The sequence below is a fragment of the Triturus cristatus genome, chromosome 11 (genome assembly GCF_964204655.1).
Source record: "Triturus cristatus chromosome 11, aTriCri1.1, whole genome shotgun sequence".
NCBI classification, from domain to species: domain Eukaryota; kingdom Metazoa; phylum Chordata; class Amphibia; order Caudata; family Salamandridae; genus Triturus; species Triturus cristatus.
In genome coordinates this window covers 1,098,429,743-1,098,440,324 of record NC_140594.1, presented here as the reverse complement: position 1 = coordinate 1,098,440,324, position 10,582 = coordinate 1,098,429,743, and positions in this window count along the sequence as shown.

The window sequence follows — 10,582 nt, the reverse complement described above, 5'->3', positions numbered from 1 at the left end:
GAATAGTCCACAAAGTGAATGTGTTGCACACACAGGAGGAAATTAGGGTTGAGGTTTCTTACTGATGTCAGTGGGTGTCTTGCACGCCCCACATCCTGGATTTTTGGATGGACGTACCCTCTTTTTTGTGTGGGGGTCTGCTGCTGCCGAGACAGGGGTGTCTGCAGAAGTATCTTCTTCTGACATGGCCTCTCTTCCTGTGGCTGCAACAGATGTTGATGGCCTGGATGTACTTGGACCAGAGGAAGGGGTAGATGCAGGTGCAAAAACCCTGCAGATGGTGGTGTTTATTTCCTGTAGCCCCCCAACCAGGGAGGCTAGGTTGGTATTGCTGTCAGCCACCTCCTGTTATGTGTCCCTCAGCAGCTACTTCATTTCGCGGATTTCGGTAAGTACCTGTCTCATCACTTGGGTGATGGCAGCCTGGGTGGCCCATAGTTACCATCCCACAAACCCTACCCCCATGGGCATGTGCCCATGGAATAGACTGCAACCTCCCACTGGTTCCTCAGTGACTGGTGTGGTGATAGCCACCTCAGAATCCAGGACTGGGGGGGCACTCAATCGTACTGACTTTGCTAGGTACACAGGTGTGGGTGCCGGCTTGGCTGGGCGGTGTTGTTGTGGGCACAGTGAGCCCTACTCTTGCGGTCTGCCCATGCTGACCAGATGGGCCAGGACCGTCATCCATGTCCATCTCTCCAGGAGTGTTGTCATCACTGTGGGCATCATCCTGGGGTAGAGCGGGAGTCTGTTTGGCGGCCAAGTTCTGGCCAGGTCCTGTGCCCGATCGACCTGTTGAGAAATAAAGAATATTGTTATTGGTGGAAGTGTGGTATTTGGGAAACTCACATTACAACGTAGGCATTACAAAGTAATGCCATTACAACGACTCCATTACAACACAGGTACCATTACAACACATGCCATTACAATGCATGCTATTACAATGCAGGTACAATTACTGCGTATGGCTTTACATCGCATTTATGGTTAGGGTAAGTGTTCAAATAAGTTTAAAAAATTTTTTTTTGTTATTTTAATAATTATTGTAATATTAGAAGATGAGTATATAATTAGGGATTTAACAAAAAATTACATTTTTGTTATTCAAAAAACGATATGAACATAGTTTTTTTTCCACAACATATTTTATTTGTATTTGAAGCCATATTTGACCCATAGGGCCCTTAATACATGAGCATATTGTCAAAGTACATGTACATGGTATAGATTTGATAACAGATACATTGATAACTAAACAATATTAAACGGTGGTACTAACTCATGCCATAACCCCGCTGTATTACCGTGCAGGTTCCCAATGACATCTAATTAATCTCTTGTATATGAAATCTAACCTATATTAGATAGCTATACTTCAATTAGGGCGTGTCGTCCGTGTCCATTGTTGGGGGTTTGGCATGTTTTTATGGGCATCCTCGGGCAATAAATACCGGGTACTCCAGGCCCATTCAGAAATCAAGTCCTTGCTTCCATACGCCTATCAGTAGAGAGGTGGTCGCTTTCCAGAGCCGGGCTATGTCTCTCTTAGCTCTGGTGAGGCCCAGAAACAAATATGGTGTTTCTATTTATCGCCCCCGATTTCATCAGCTTTGTGTAGAAGGGCTAGTTTGGGGGATGTAGGGAGCTCCCAACCTAGGACCTCAGAGAGACATGCAAGCACTCTCTGCCAAAACCTGGTCAATGTGCTGCATGCCCAAACTGTGTGTAAGAAGGTGACTTCTGCTGCATTACAGCGTAGACAGGTGGGAGAAGGTACCAGGCCGGACCGCCACAGTTTATATCGTGTGAAATATGCCCTATGTAGGTATTTAAATTGGATCAGTCTCAGGTGGGAGGAGATAGCTGCACCACAGGGGGACTCTAGGGCCTCATTCTAGTCATCATCATCAAGTGGGTCTGTTTCGGCATGCCATATCTCTCGAAGGTCTGTCAATGATTTCTGGTTGTTTGTGATGAGGGTTTGATAGATTTTTGTAATCTTATGGTTGCCAAGTATGCCCATGAACAGTTTGCCTTCCAAAGGATTGAAATCTGGAGTGTCGACAGGTCTTTGAAGTATGTGGTCAAGGCGTGTCGGAACTGAAAAGAATTGTAGAATTGTGTGCGTGGCATATGGAATTCAGTTTGCAGTTCTTGAAAGGATTTGAGTATTGTCACATGTATAACTGTCCCTAGTATAGATATACTGATATCATCCCAGTAGCCCTGTAATGTGGTCATCTGAGATAGGGGGTCACCACACCAGAATGGGGTCTCCCGTGAAAGCTTGCCCCACCATCTCATGCATTTCAGTGAACGTTTCCATACCCGAAAGACCACCCCTGTTGAGCCTGAACCTCTGATTCTCTATGTAAGTAGGTATGTTTAGTCCCATGAGTAGGCGTTCAACTGCAGAGTCTGGATTGCATCAATCCTCGTACCACCATAGTATTTGCAGAGGCACTGCCGCATGGTAGGACTGTATGTCCGCTGCTTGCAATGCCGCCGCAACATGTAGACTGGTAGCATGTGAGTTACTGGAGCCAAACTATGTTTCCATGCTGTGAGTTGTGAGGCTGTCAGGAAAATGAACAGGTATTGCATGCCATCTGAGGCTATAGTAAGTCCCTGTGCCCAAGCACTCACTACCTGTTTACCCGCGAGCGGCCAGAGGACTGACTTGGCCGTGTTCATATAGAGCCCGGAGGTCTCCCCAAACACCTCTGTTATTTGGTGGAGTTGGGGCCAGATCTGTGGGATCAGTTATAAAGAATAATACATCATCAGTATATAGTGCAATTTGGTCGGACACCTCCGAGACTATTCAGACCCCCAGAACTGCGCGTCTATTCTCATCCACCCCACCAGCAGCTCCATTGCCAATGCAAATAAATAGAGCGATAGTGGACATCCCTGGCGGGTGCCTCTATGAATGGAGAATTGTGAAGAGACTGAGCCCTCTACACACATTGCAGCAGTAAGGTCGGTGTACACTATATCAATCAATCATGGGTTTGTTAAGCACGACTACTCACCCGTAAGGGTCTCAAGGAACTGGGGAGGTGCAGGTTCCAGTCCATCAAGGAGGGGGTCTGTCGAAGAGCTAGGTTTTGAGGTTTCTTGCGAAGATGGGGAGCGATGTGATCTGTCTGAGGTTGAGAGGAAGGGCGTTCCAGGCTCTGGCCTCCAGGAAGGAGAAGGAGTGGCCTCCCGATCTGGTCTTTCTGGTGCGGGGGAATACGGCGTAGGAGAGCTGGGCTAATCGTATGGTCCTTTGGGGTGCCTGGAATTTGAGTCGGCTGTTCAGGTATGCTGGTCCGGTGTCGTGGAGGGCCTTGTGTGTGTGGGTAAGCATCTTGAAGGTGACCCTAGCCTCGATGGGGAGCCCGTGGAGTGTTTGCAGGTGATGGGAGATGTGGCAGTGTCTTGGCAGGTCGAGGACCAGTCTTGTGGCTTCGTTCTGGATGTTCTGTAGCTTGCGGGTGAGGTTTTTGTTTATTGCGGCGTGGTGTGCGTTGCTGTAGTCGAGTCTGCTGGTGACCAGGGTGTGAGTGATTGTCTTTCTGTGTTCGAGGGGGATCCATTTGAAGGTCGTACGTAGGAGGCGGAGGGTGTGGAAGCAGGAGGAGGAGACAGTTGATCTGACGGTCCATTTTGAGCTCGGAGTCCAGGATGATTCCCAGGTTGCGTACATGTGTGGTCCCTGGGGATGGGCGGGCTTCAGAGGGCGGAGGGCCACAAGGTGTCATTCCAGGTATCGGGGTTGGGGCAGATGATGAGTACTTCTGTTTTGTTGTTTAGTTGTAGGCAGCTGTTTTTCATCCATTTGGCGACAGCTTCCATGCCTTCTCGAAAGTTGTGTCTGGCGGTGTTGGGTTCGTTGGATAGGGAGAGGATGAGTTGGGTGTCGTCTGCGTATGACACAATGTTGAGTCTGATGATAGGGGCGAGTGGCGCCATTTAGACATTGAAGAGCGTAGGGCTGAGGGAGGACCCCTGGGGACTCCCCAGGTTGTTGGTGTAGGGTCCGAGAGAAAAGGGGGGAGTCTGATCCACTGTGTTCTACAAGAGAAGAAGGAGCAGATCCAGTCGAGGGCCTTGTCCTGGATCCCTTCATCGTGAAGTCTGCGTATTAGGGTGTAGTGAGAGACTGTGTCGAACGCCGCTGAGAGGTCCAGGAGGATGAGGGCTACTGTTTCTCCTTTGTCCAGTAGGGTGCGGATGTCGTCTGTTGCGGCGAGGAGGGCGGTTTCCGTACTGTGGTTTTTCTGAAGCCGGATTGGGAGGAGTGGAGGATGTTGTGCTCTTCGATGAATGTGGCGAGTTGGCTGTTGACAGATTTCTCGATTACTTTTGCTGGGAACAGGAGCAGGGAGATGGGTGTGTAGTTTTTGAGGTCGGTGGGGTCCGCCGAGGGTTTCTTCAGGAGGGGGTTGACCTCTGCGTGTTTCCCGTCATCAGGGAAAAAGGCGGTCGCCAGGGAGTGGTTGATGGTGTGGCGGAGCATGGGTGCGATGGTGTCGCCGGCTCTGTTGAAGATGTGGTGGGGGCAGGGGTCTGTGGGGGCCCCAGAGTGGATTGACTTCATCGTCTTCAGTGTGTCTTCGGTGGTGAGGGCTGTCCAGGTGTCAATCGCTTGATTCATGGTGTCGAGGTTGGTTGGTGAGGGTTCAGTGTGTTAGTTGTCTTCATCGAAGTTGTCATAGATGCTCTTTATTTTGTGGTGGAAAAGGGTGCTGAGTTTGTCGCAGAGATCTTGTGAGGGAGGCATGTCAGTGGACTCACTGGTGGGTTGGGCGAACTCCTTGATGATGTTGCAGAGTTCTTTGCTGTTGTGTGCGTGTCTGGAGATTCTGTCTTCAATCGCTTTTTTTCCTTGTTTTCTGATGAGTTGGTGGTGGGCGTTGGTGGCGGCTCTGAATTTGTCGTGGGATTCTGTGGATCTGGTGTTCCTCCAGGCCTTTTCGAGGTGGCGGCAAGTGTATCTGGACTCTCGAAGTTCGGTGGTAAACCATCTGGCTTTCTTGGCGTGGGTGTTTTTGTTTTTGTTGAGGGGGCTATAGTGTTGGCGCTTTTGGAGATCCATCTGTGCAGGGTTCGGGCTGCGGTGTTGGGGTCATCGTATTCCGCGATGATTGGTGTGGAGTTGCTGAGTGAGGAGGTGAGCTGGTCGTCAGTGATTCTGGTTCAGTTGCTTTGTGGGAGCAGGTGCTGGTATCTGTAGATGGTGGGTGTTCTGAAGGTGAAGTGGATGCATCGATGGTCAGTCCATGGGAGTTTGGTGATGTGGCTGAAGGTGATGGAGTTTCCTGTTGTGAAGAGAGGGTCAAGGGTGTGTCCTGCTGAGTGCATTGGTTCGGTCACGATCTGGCAGAGTCCAATGTTGTGGAGGTTGTCCAGGAGGGATATGGTGTTGGGGTCCAGTTGGTTGTTGAGGTGGAAGTTGAGGTCTCCCAGCAGGGTGTAGTTGGTGGATGTGATGGCCTGTGGGGAGATGATGTCCGCAAAAGGTCCGCGGGGCCTAGGGGGGCGGTAGTTGAGGGTTCCTCGGAGGGTGGTGGTGGGCTGGCCAATATTTTGAAGTGAAGGTGTTCCATCAGGTCTGTGGGCTCGTTGAGGAGTGTGCTCAGGCTGAGGGTGGATTTGTGGACGATGGCGATTCCTCCTCCAGGGCGGGTGGGGAGGTCTTTCCTGGAGATCTTGTATCCTTGAGGAATGGCGATGGCGATGCCCGGTTCCGAGGTGGTGTTGGTCCAGGTTTCGGTGAGGAACGCTACGTGTGGTGCTGTCGAGGAGGTCCCAGATTTCGGTGGCATGTTTGTGGAGGGATCTAACGTTGAGGAGGATGCATTGCAGGGTCTTCGGTTCGGTTGTGTTCTTGTGGGCGGGTTTTGCTGGGTCTGTGTTCTTGGCGGAGCTGTATGTGTGCTGGCAGCAGTGACAGCTGAAGGGTCCGTGGGTGTTGGCTGGTGACGTTAGCTTGCAGTTGTTGTTGCGGCATGGGTTGAGTGCGTGGAGTGCCGCTGGGTCGTATCATTGGCAGGGTGGAGGTCCAGGGTTCCTGGTGCTGGTCAGGGTCGGGTCGCAGACGGGCACAGACGGGCTTGCCTTTGGCGTTCCTTCGGCGCGCCAGCAGCTGCCATTAAGTAGGGGTCGGGGAGGGCTGGACACCCGGGAGGCGGGAGCGGGGAGGGGAGCTGGATTGGACCGGTCGTGCTGGTCGTGCTGGGGGGGAGGGGCCGCGGGGGCAGCAGCGGCAGGGAAAAAACAGGCAGGAAAGGGAGAATAAAGGAAAAGGGAGTGGAAATTAGCAGAACAGCAGAAAAGTGCAGAGAAAAGAGAAGAAGAGGGTGAAAACAAGTTAAAAGAGAGAGGAGAACTGAGCAAGCGAAAGGAGAGAATAAAGGAAAAGGAAGAATAAAGGAAAAAGGAGTGGGACTGCACAGAACAGCAGAAAAGTGCAGAAAGCAGAAAAGTGAAGAGAAAAGAGAAAAAGCGGATGAAAACAAGTGAAAACAGAGAGGAAAGTGGAGCGAGAAAAAGGAGACAGAGGTCCACTGGACCACCAGGGATGAGGCGCAGGTAAACCTGCGGTTGGAGGAGGGCCTCGAAACACTACCACTCGAGAGTGCAGGGGCTCGGGGGCAGGCCTCACTTAATGGTGGAGCTGCAAGGGTGAGAGAGCAATTTCACTGACAATGAGTCAGTGGTTTTGCTAGCCTGTCCCCGCAGTGGCCGCCATTAAGTAGGGGTCGGGGAGGGCTGCACAGCTGGGAGGTTGGAACAGGGAGGAGAGCTGGATTGGGCTGGTCGCGCTGATCGTGTCCCGGGGGAAGGGGCTGCGAGGGCAGCAGCGGCGGGGAAAAAAACAGGCAGAAACAGAGGAATAAAGGAAAAGGGAGTGGAAATTAGCAGAACAGCAGAAAAGTGCAGAGAAAAGAGAAAAAAAAATTGAAAACGAGTGAAAATTGAGAGGAGAGCTGAGCGAGCGAAAGGAGAGAAGAAAGGAAAAGGAGGAATAAATGAAAAGGGAGTGGAAATGCGCAGAACAGCAGAAAAGTGAAGAAAGCAGAAAAGTGCAGAGAAAAAAGAAAAAGTGGGTGAAAACAGAGAGGAAAGTGGAGCGAGAGAAAGGAGACAGAGGTCCACTGGACCACCAGGGATGAGGCGCAGGTAAACCTGTGAGTGGAGGAGGGCCTCGAAACACCACCACTCGAGAGTGTAGGGGCTGGCGGGCAGGCCTCACTTAATGGTGGAGCTGCGAGGATGAGAGAGCAATTTCACTGACAATTAGTCAGTGGTCTTGCTCGCCTGTCCCCGCAGCGGCCGCCATTAAGTAGGGGTCGGGGAGGGCTCGAGAGCTGGGAGGCAGGAGCGGGTAGGGGACCTGGATTGGGCCGGTCTGGCGCTGGTCGTGCTGGAGGGGAGGGGCCGTGGGGGCAGCAGCCGTGGGGAAAAAACGGGCGGTAAAGGAGGAATAAAGGAAAAGGGAGTAGAAATCAGCAGAACAGCAGAAAAGAGCAGAGAAAAGAGAAAAAGAGGGTGAAAACGAGTGAAAACAGAGAGGAGAGCGGAGCGCGCGAAAGGAGAGAATAAAGGAAAAGGAGGAATAAAGGAAAAGGGAGTGGAAATGCGCAGAACAGCAGAAAAGTGCAGAAAGCAGAAAAGTGCAGAGAAAAAGAAAGGAGAAAAAGCGTCTGAAAACGAATGTAAAACAGAGAGGAAAGTGGAGTGAGAGAAAGGCGACAGAGGTCCACTGGACCACCAGGGATGAGGCGCGGGTAAATCTGTGGGTGGAGGAGGGCTTCGAAACACCACCACTCGAGATTGCAGGTGCTAGGGGCAGGCCTCACTTAATGGTGGAGCTGCGAGGGTGGGAGAGCAATTTCACTGACAATGAGTCAGTGGTATTGCTCGCCTGACTCCGCAGCAGCCGCCATTAAGTAGGGGTCGGGGGGAGCTGGGCAGCGGGTAGGTGGGAGCGGGAAGGGGAGCTGGGTTGGGCCGGTCGCGCTGGTCGTGCTGGAAGGGAGGGGCCGTGGGGGCAGCAGCCGTGGGGAAAAAACGGGCAGGAAAAGGGAGTGGAAAACAGCAGAAAAGTGCAGAGTAGGGAGAAAAAGAGGGTGAAAACAGAGAGGAGAGCTGAGCGAACGAAAGGAGAGAATAAAGGAAAAGGAGAAATAAAGGAAAAGGGAGTGGAAATGCGCAGAACAGCAGAAAAGTACAGAAAGCAGAAAACTGCAGAGAAAAGAGAAAAAGAAAAATCGGGTGAAAACGAGTGAAAACAGAGAGGAAAGTGGAGCGAGAGAAAGGATACAGAGGTCCACTGGACCACCAGGGATGAGGCGCTGGTAAACCTGTAGGTGGAGGAGGGCCTCGAAACACCACCACTCGAGAGTGCAGGGGCTCGGGGGCACGCTTCACTTAATGGTGGAGCTGCGAGGGTGGGAGAGCAATTTCACTGACAATGAGTCAGTGATGTTGCTCTCCTGTCCCCACAGCGGCCGCCATTAAGTTGGGGTCGAGGAGGGCTGGACAGCGGGGAGGTGGGAGCGGGAAGGGGAGCTGGGTTGGGCCGTTTGCGCTGATTGTGCTGGGGGGGAGGGTCCGCGGGGCAGCAGCGGCGGGGAAAACAACGGGTGGGAAAGGAGGAATAATAGAAAAGGGAGTGGAAATGAGCAAAACAACAGAATAGTGCAGAGAAAAGAGAAAAAGAGGGTGAAAACGAGTGAAAACAGAGAGGAGAGCTGATCGAGCGAAAGGAGAGAATAAAGGAAAATGAGGAATAAAGGAAAGGGAGTGGAAATGCGCAGAACAGCAGAAAAGTGCAGAAAGCAGAAAAGTGCAGAGAAAAGAGAAAAAGAGGGTGAAAACAAGTGAAAACAGAGAGGAAAGTGGAGGGAGAGAAAGGAGACAGAGGTCCACTGGACCACCAGGGATGAGGCGCAGGTAAACCTGTGTGTGGAGGAGGGCCTCGAAACACCACCACTAGAGAGTGCAGTGGCTCGGGGCAGGCCTCACTTAATGGTGGAGTTGCGAGGGTGGGAGAGCAATTTCACTGACAATGAGTCAGTGGTCTTGCTAGACTAGACTAGACTAATATATGTTAGGAACCGCTGGGCAAAATTTAGCTTTCAAAGAAGCACAAAGACATATACCCAACTGACTGAATAGAAGGCTTTATTCATATCTGGCAAGAGTAGTGTACCCGCGGCATCCATGCGATCCACAGCTGCTATGGCATTGTGAGCTTGCCTAATGTTGTGGTGGGTTGCGCTTCGCGGCATAAACTTTATGTAGGGTAAAAGTCTGTTAGCCAGTACTTTAGTGAGCAACTTAGCCTCTAGGTTAAGAAGGGTAATCTGGCAGTACGAGGAGTGGAGCTCCGGAGGTCGACCCTGTTTCAAGAACACCACCAACTCAGCGTGTATCTAGTCCGGCGGGAGTCTGCCTTCCTGCACCACACCCTGAAGCACCGCCAAGTAGGGGACTCCCAATTTTGGCATACACTTTTTACAAAATTCACAAGGGAATCCATAAGGGCCTGGGCTTTGCCTGGTCGCAGTTCGGCCACAGATGCCGTGATTTCTTTTATCATAATTGGAGCATCTAGCTGTGTCTTGGTGGTTTCTGAGAGGGCTCCTGAGAGGAGGTCTTCAGTGCATTTTTGGATAATAGCTGCTGGTAAAGAATCTCGTTCTGCATATAGCTGTCTATAGTAGTCAGCAAAGCTGCCAGCAATCAAGAGCGGATCTGTCAGGACATCCCCGTCTGGGCTCCTGAAGCATGGTGTGTGGGTAGGCCGTGTGGCTTACTGGCATAGCCTGTGCAGCAGCTTGCTAGATTAGTCGCCTCAGTGGTATATGCGGCTTCTGGATTCTATCCAGATTGTCATTGCTTCTTCCATTAACTCATCCTGATATATTTGAAATATCTGAAATATTCGCCAACGTCCCTGCGCCCCTCTCCACTTCGGTCCTGCCTCACCAGAGTCAACAATTGGGCTGTGATATGTATGAGTTTTTCACGCTGTTATTTACGTTTGTGTGCACAGAGGGAGATGTCGACACTGTGCGGGGTCGACTTCATGGCTTCCCATAAGGTCCCAGCTGAAGTCAAGGCCCCTGTGTTTGAGTCAATGTAGTTCTGTATGGCCTGATATATATGTGAATTCGATATTGTTGGTCATGGAGATGCTATGAGGACATACACCAATGAAAGGGGGGCGGCTCAGACTCATTAGGAGGTCGAATAATATTGGAGCATGGTCTGAGAGGCTTCTAGGCAGTATCTCAGTGCCAGAGACCCTATGTGTGTGTAACTTGCGGGGCTGAATATGTAATCAATGTGGGAGAATGTCTGGTGTACCTGTGAGTAGTATGTGTAGCCTCGTTCTATTGGGTGAAGCATGTACCATCTGTCATGTTGTGCAAGCAATAAATCATTCCAGTCCCCCCCAATGGCCATTAATCCTTTGTGGCCGTTAGTCTTTCAGTGAAGGTCTGTGGCATGGGTGGGGCGGAGTAGACACTCCTCAAGACCACCCTTTCACCATATAGGGTGCCAGCTACAAAGA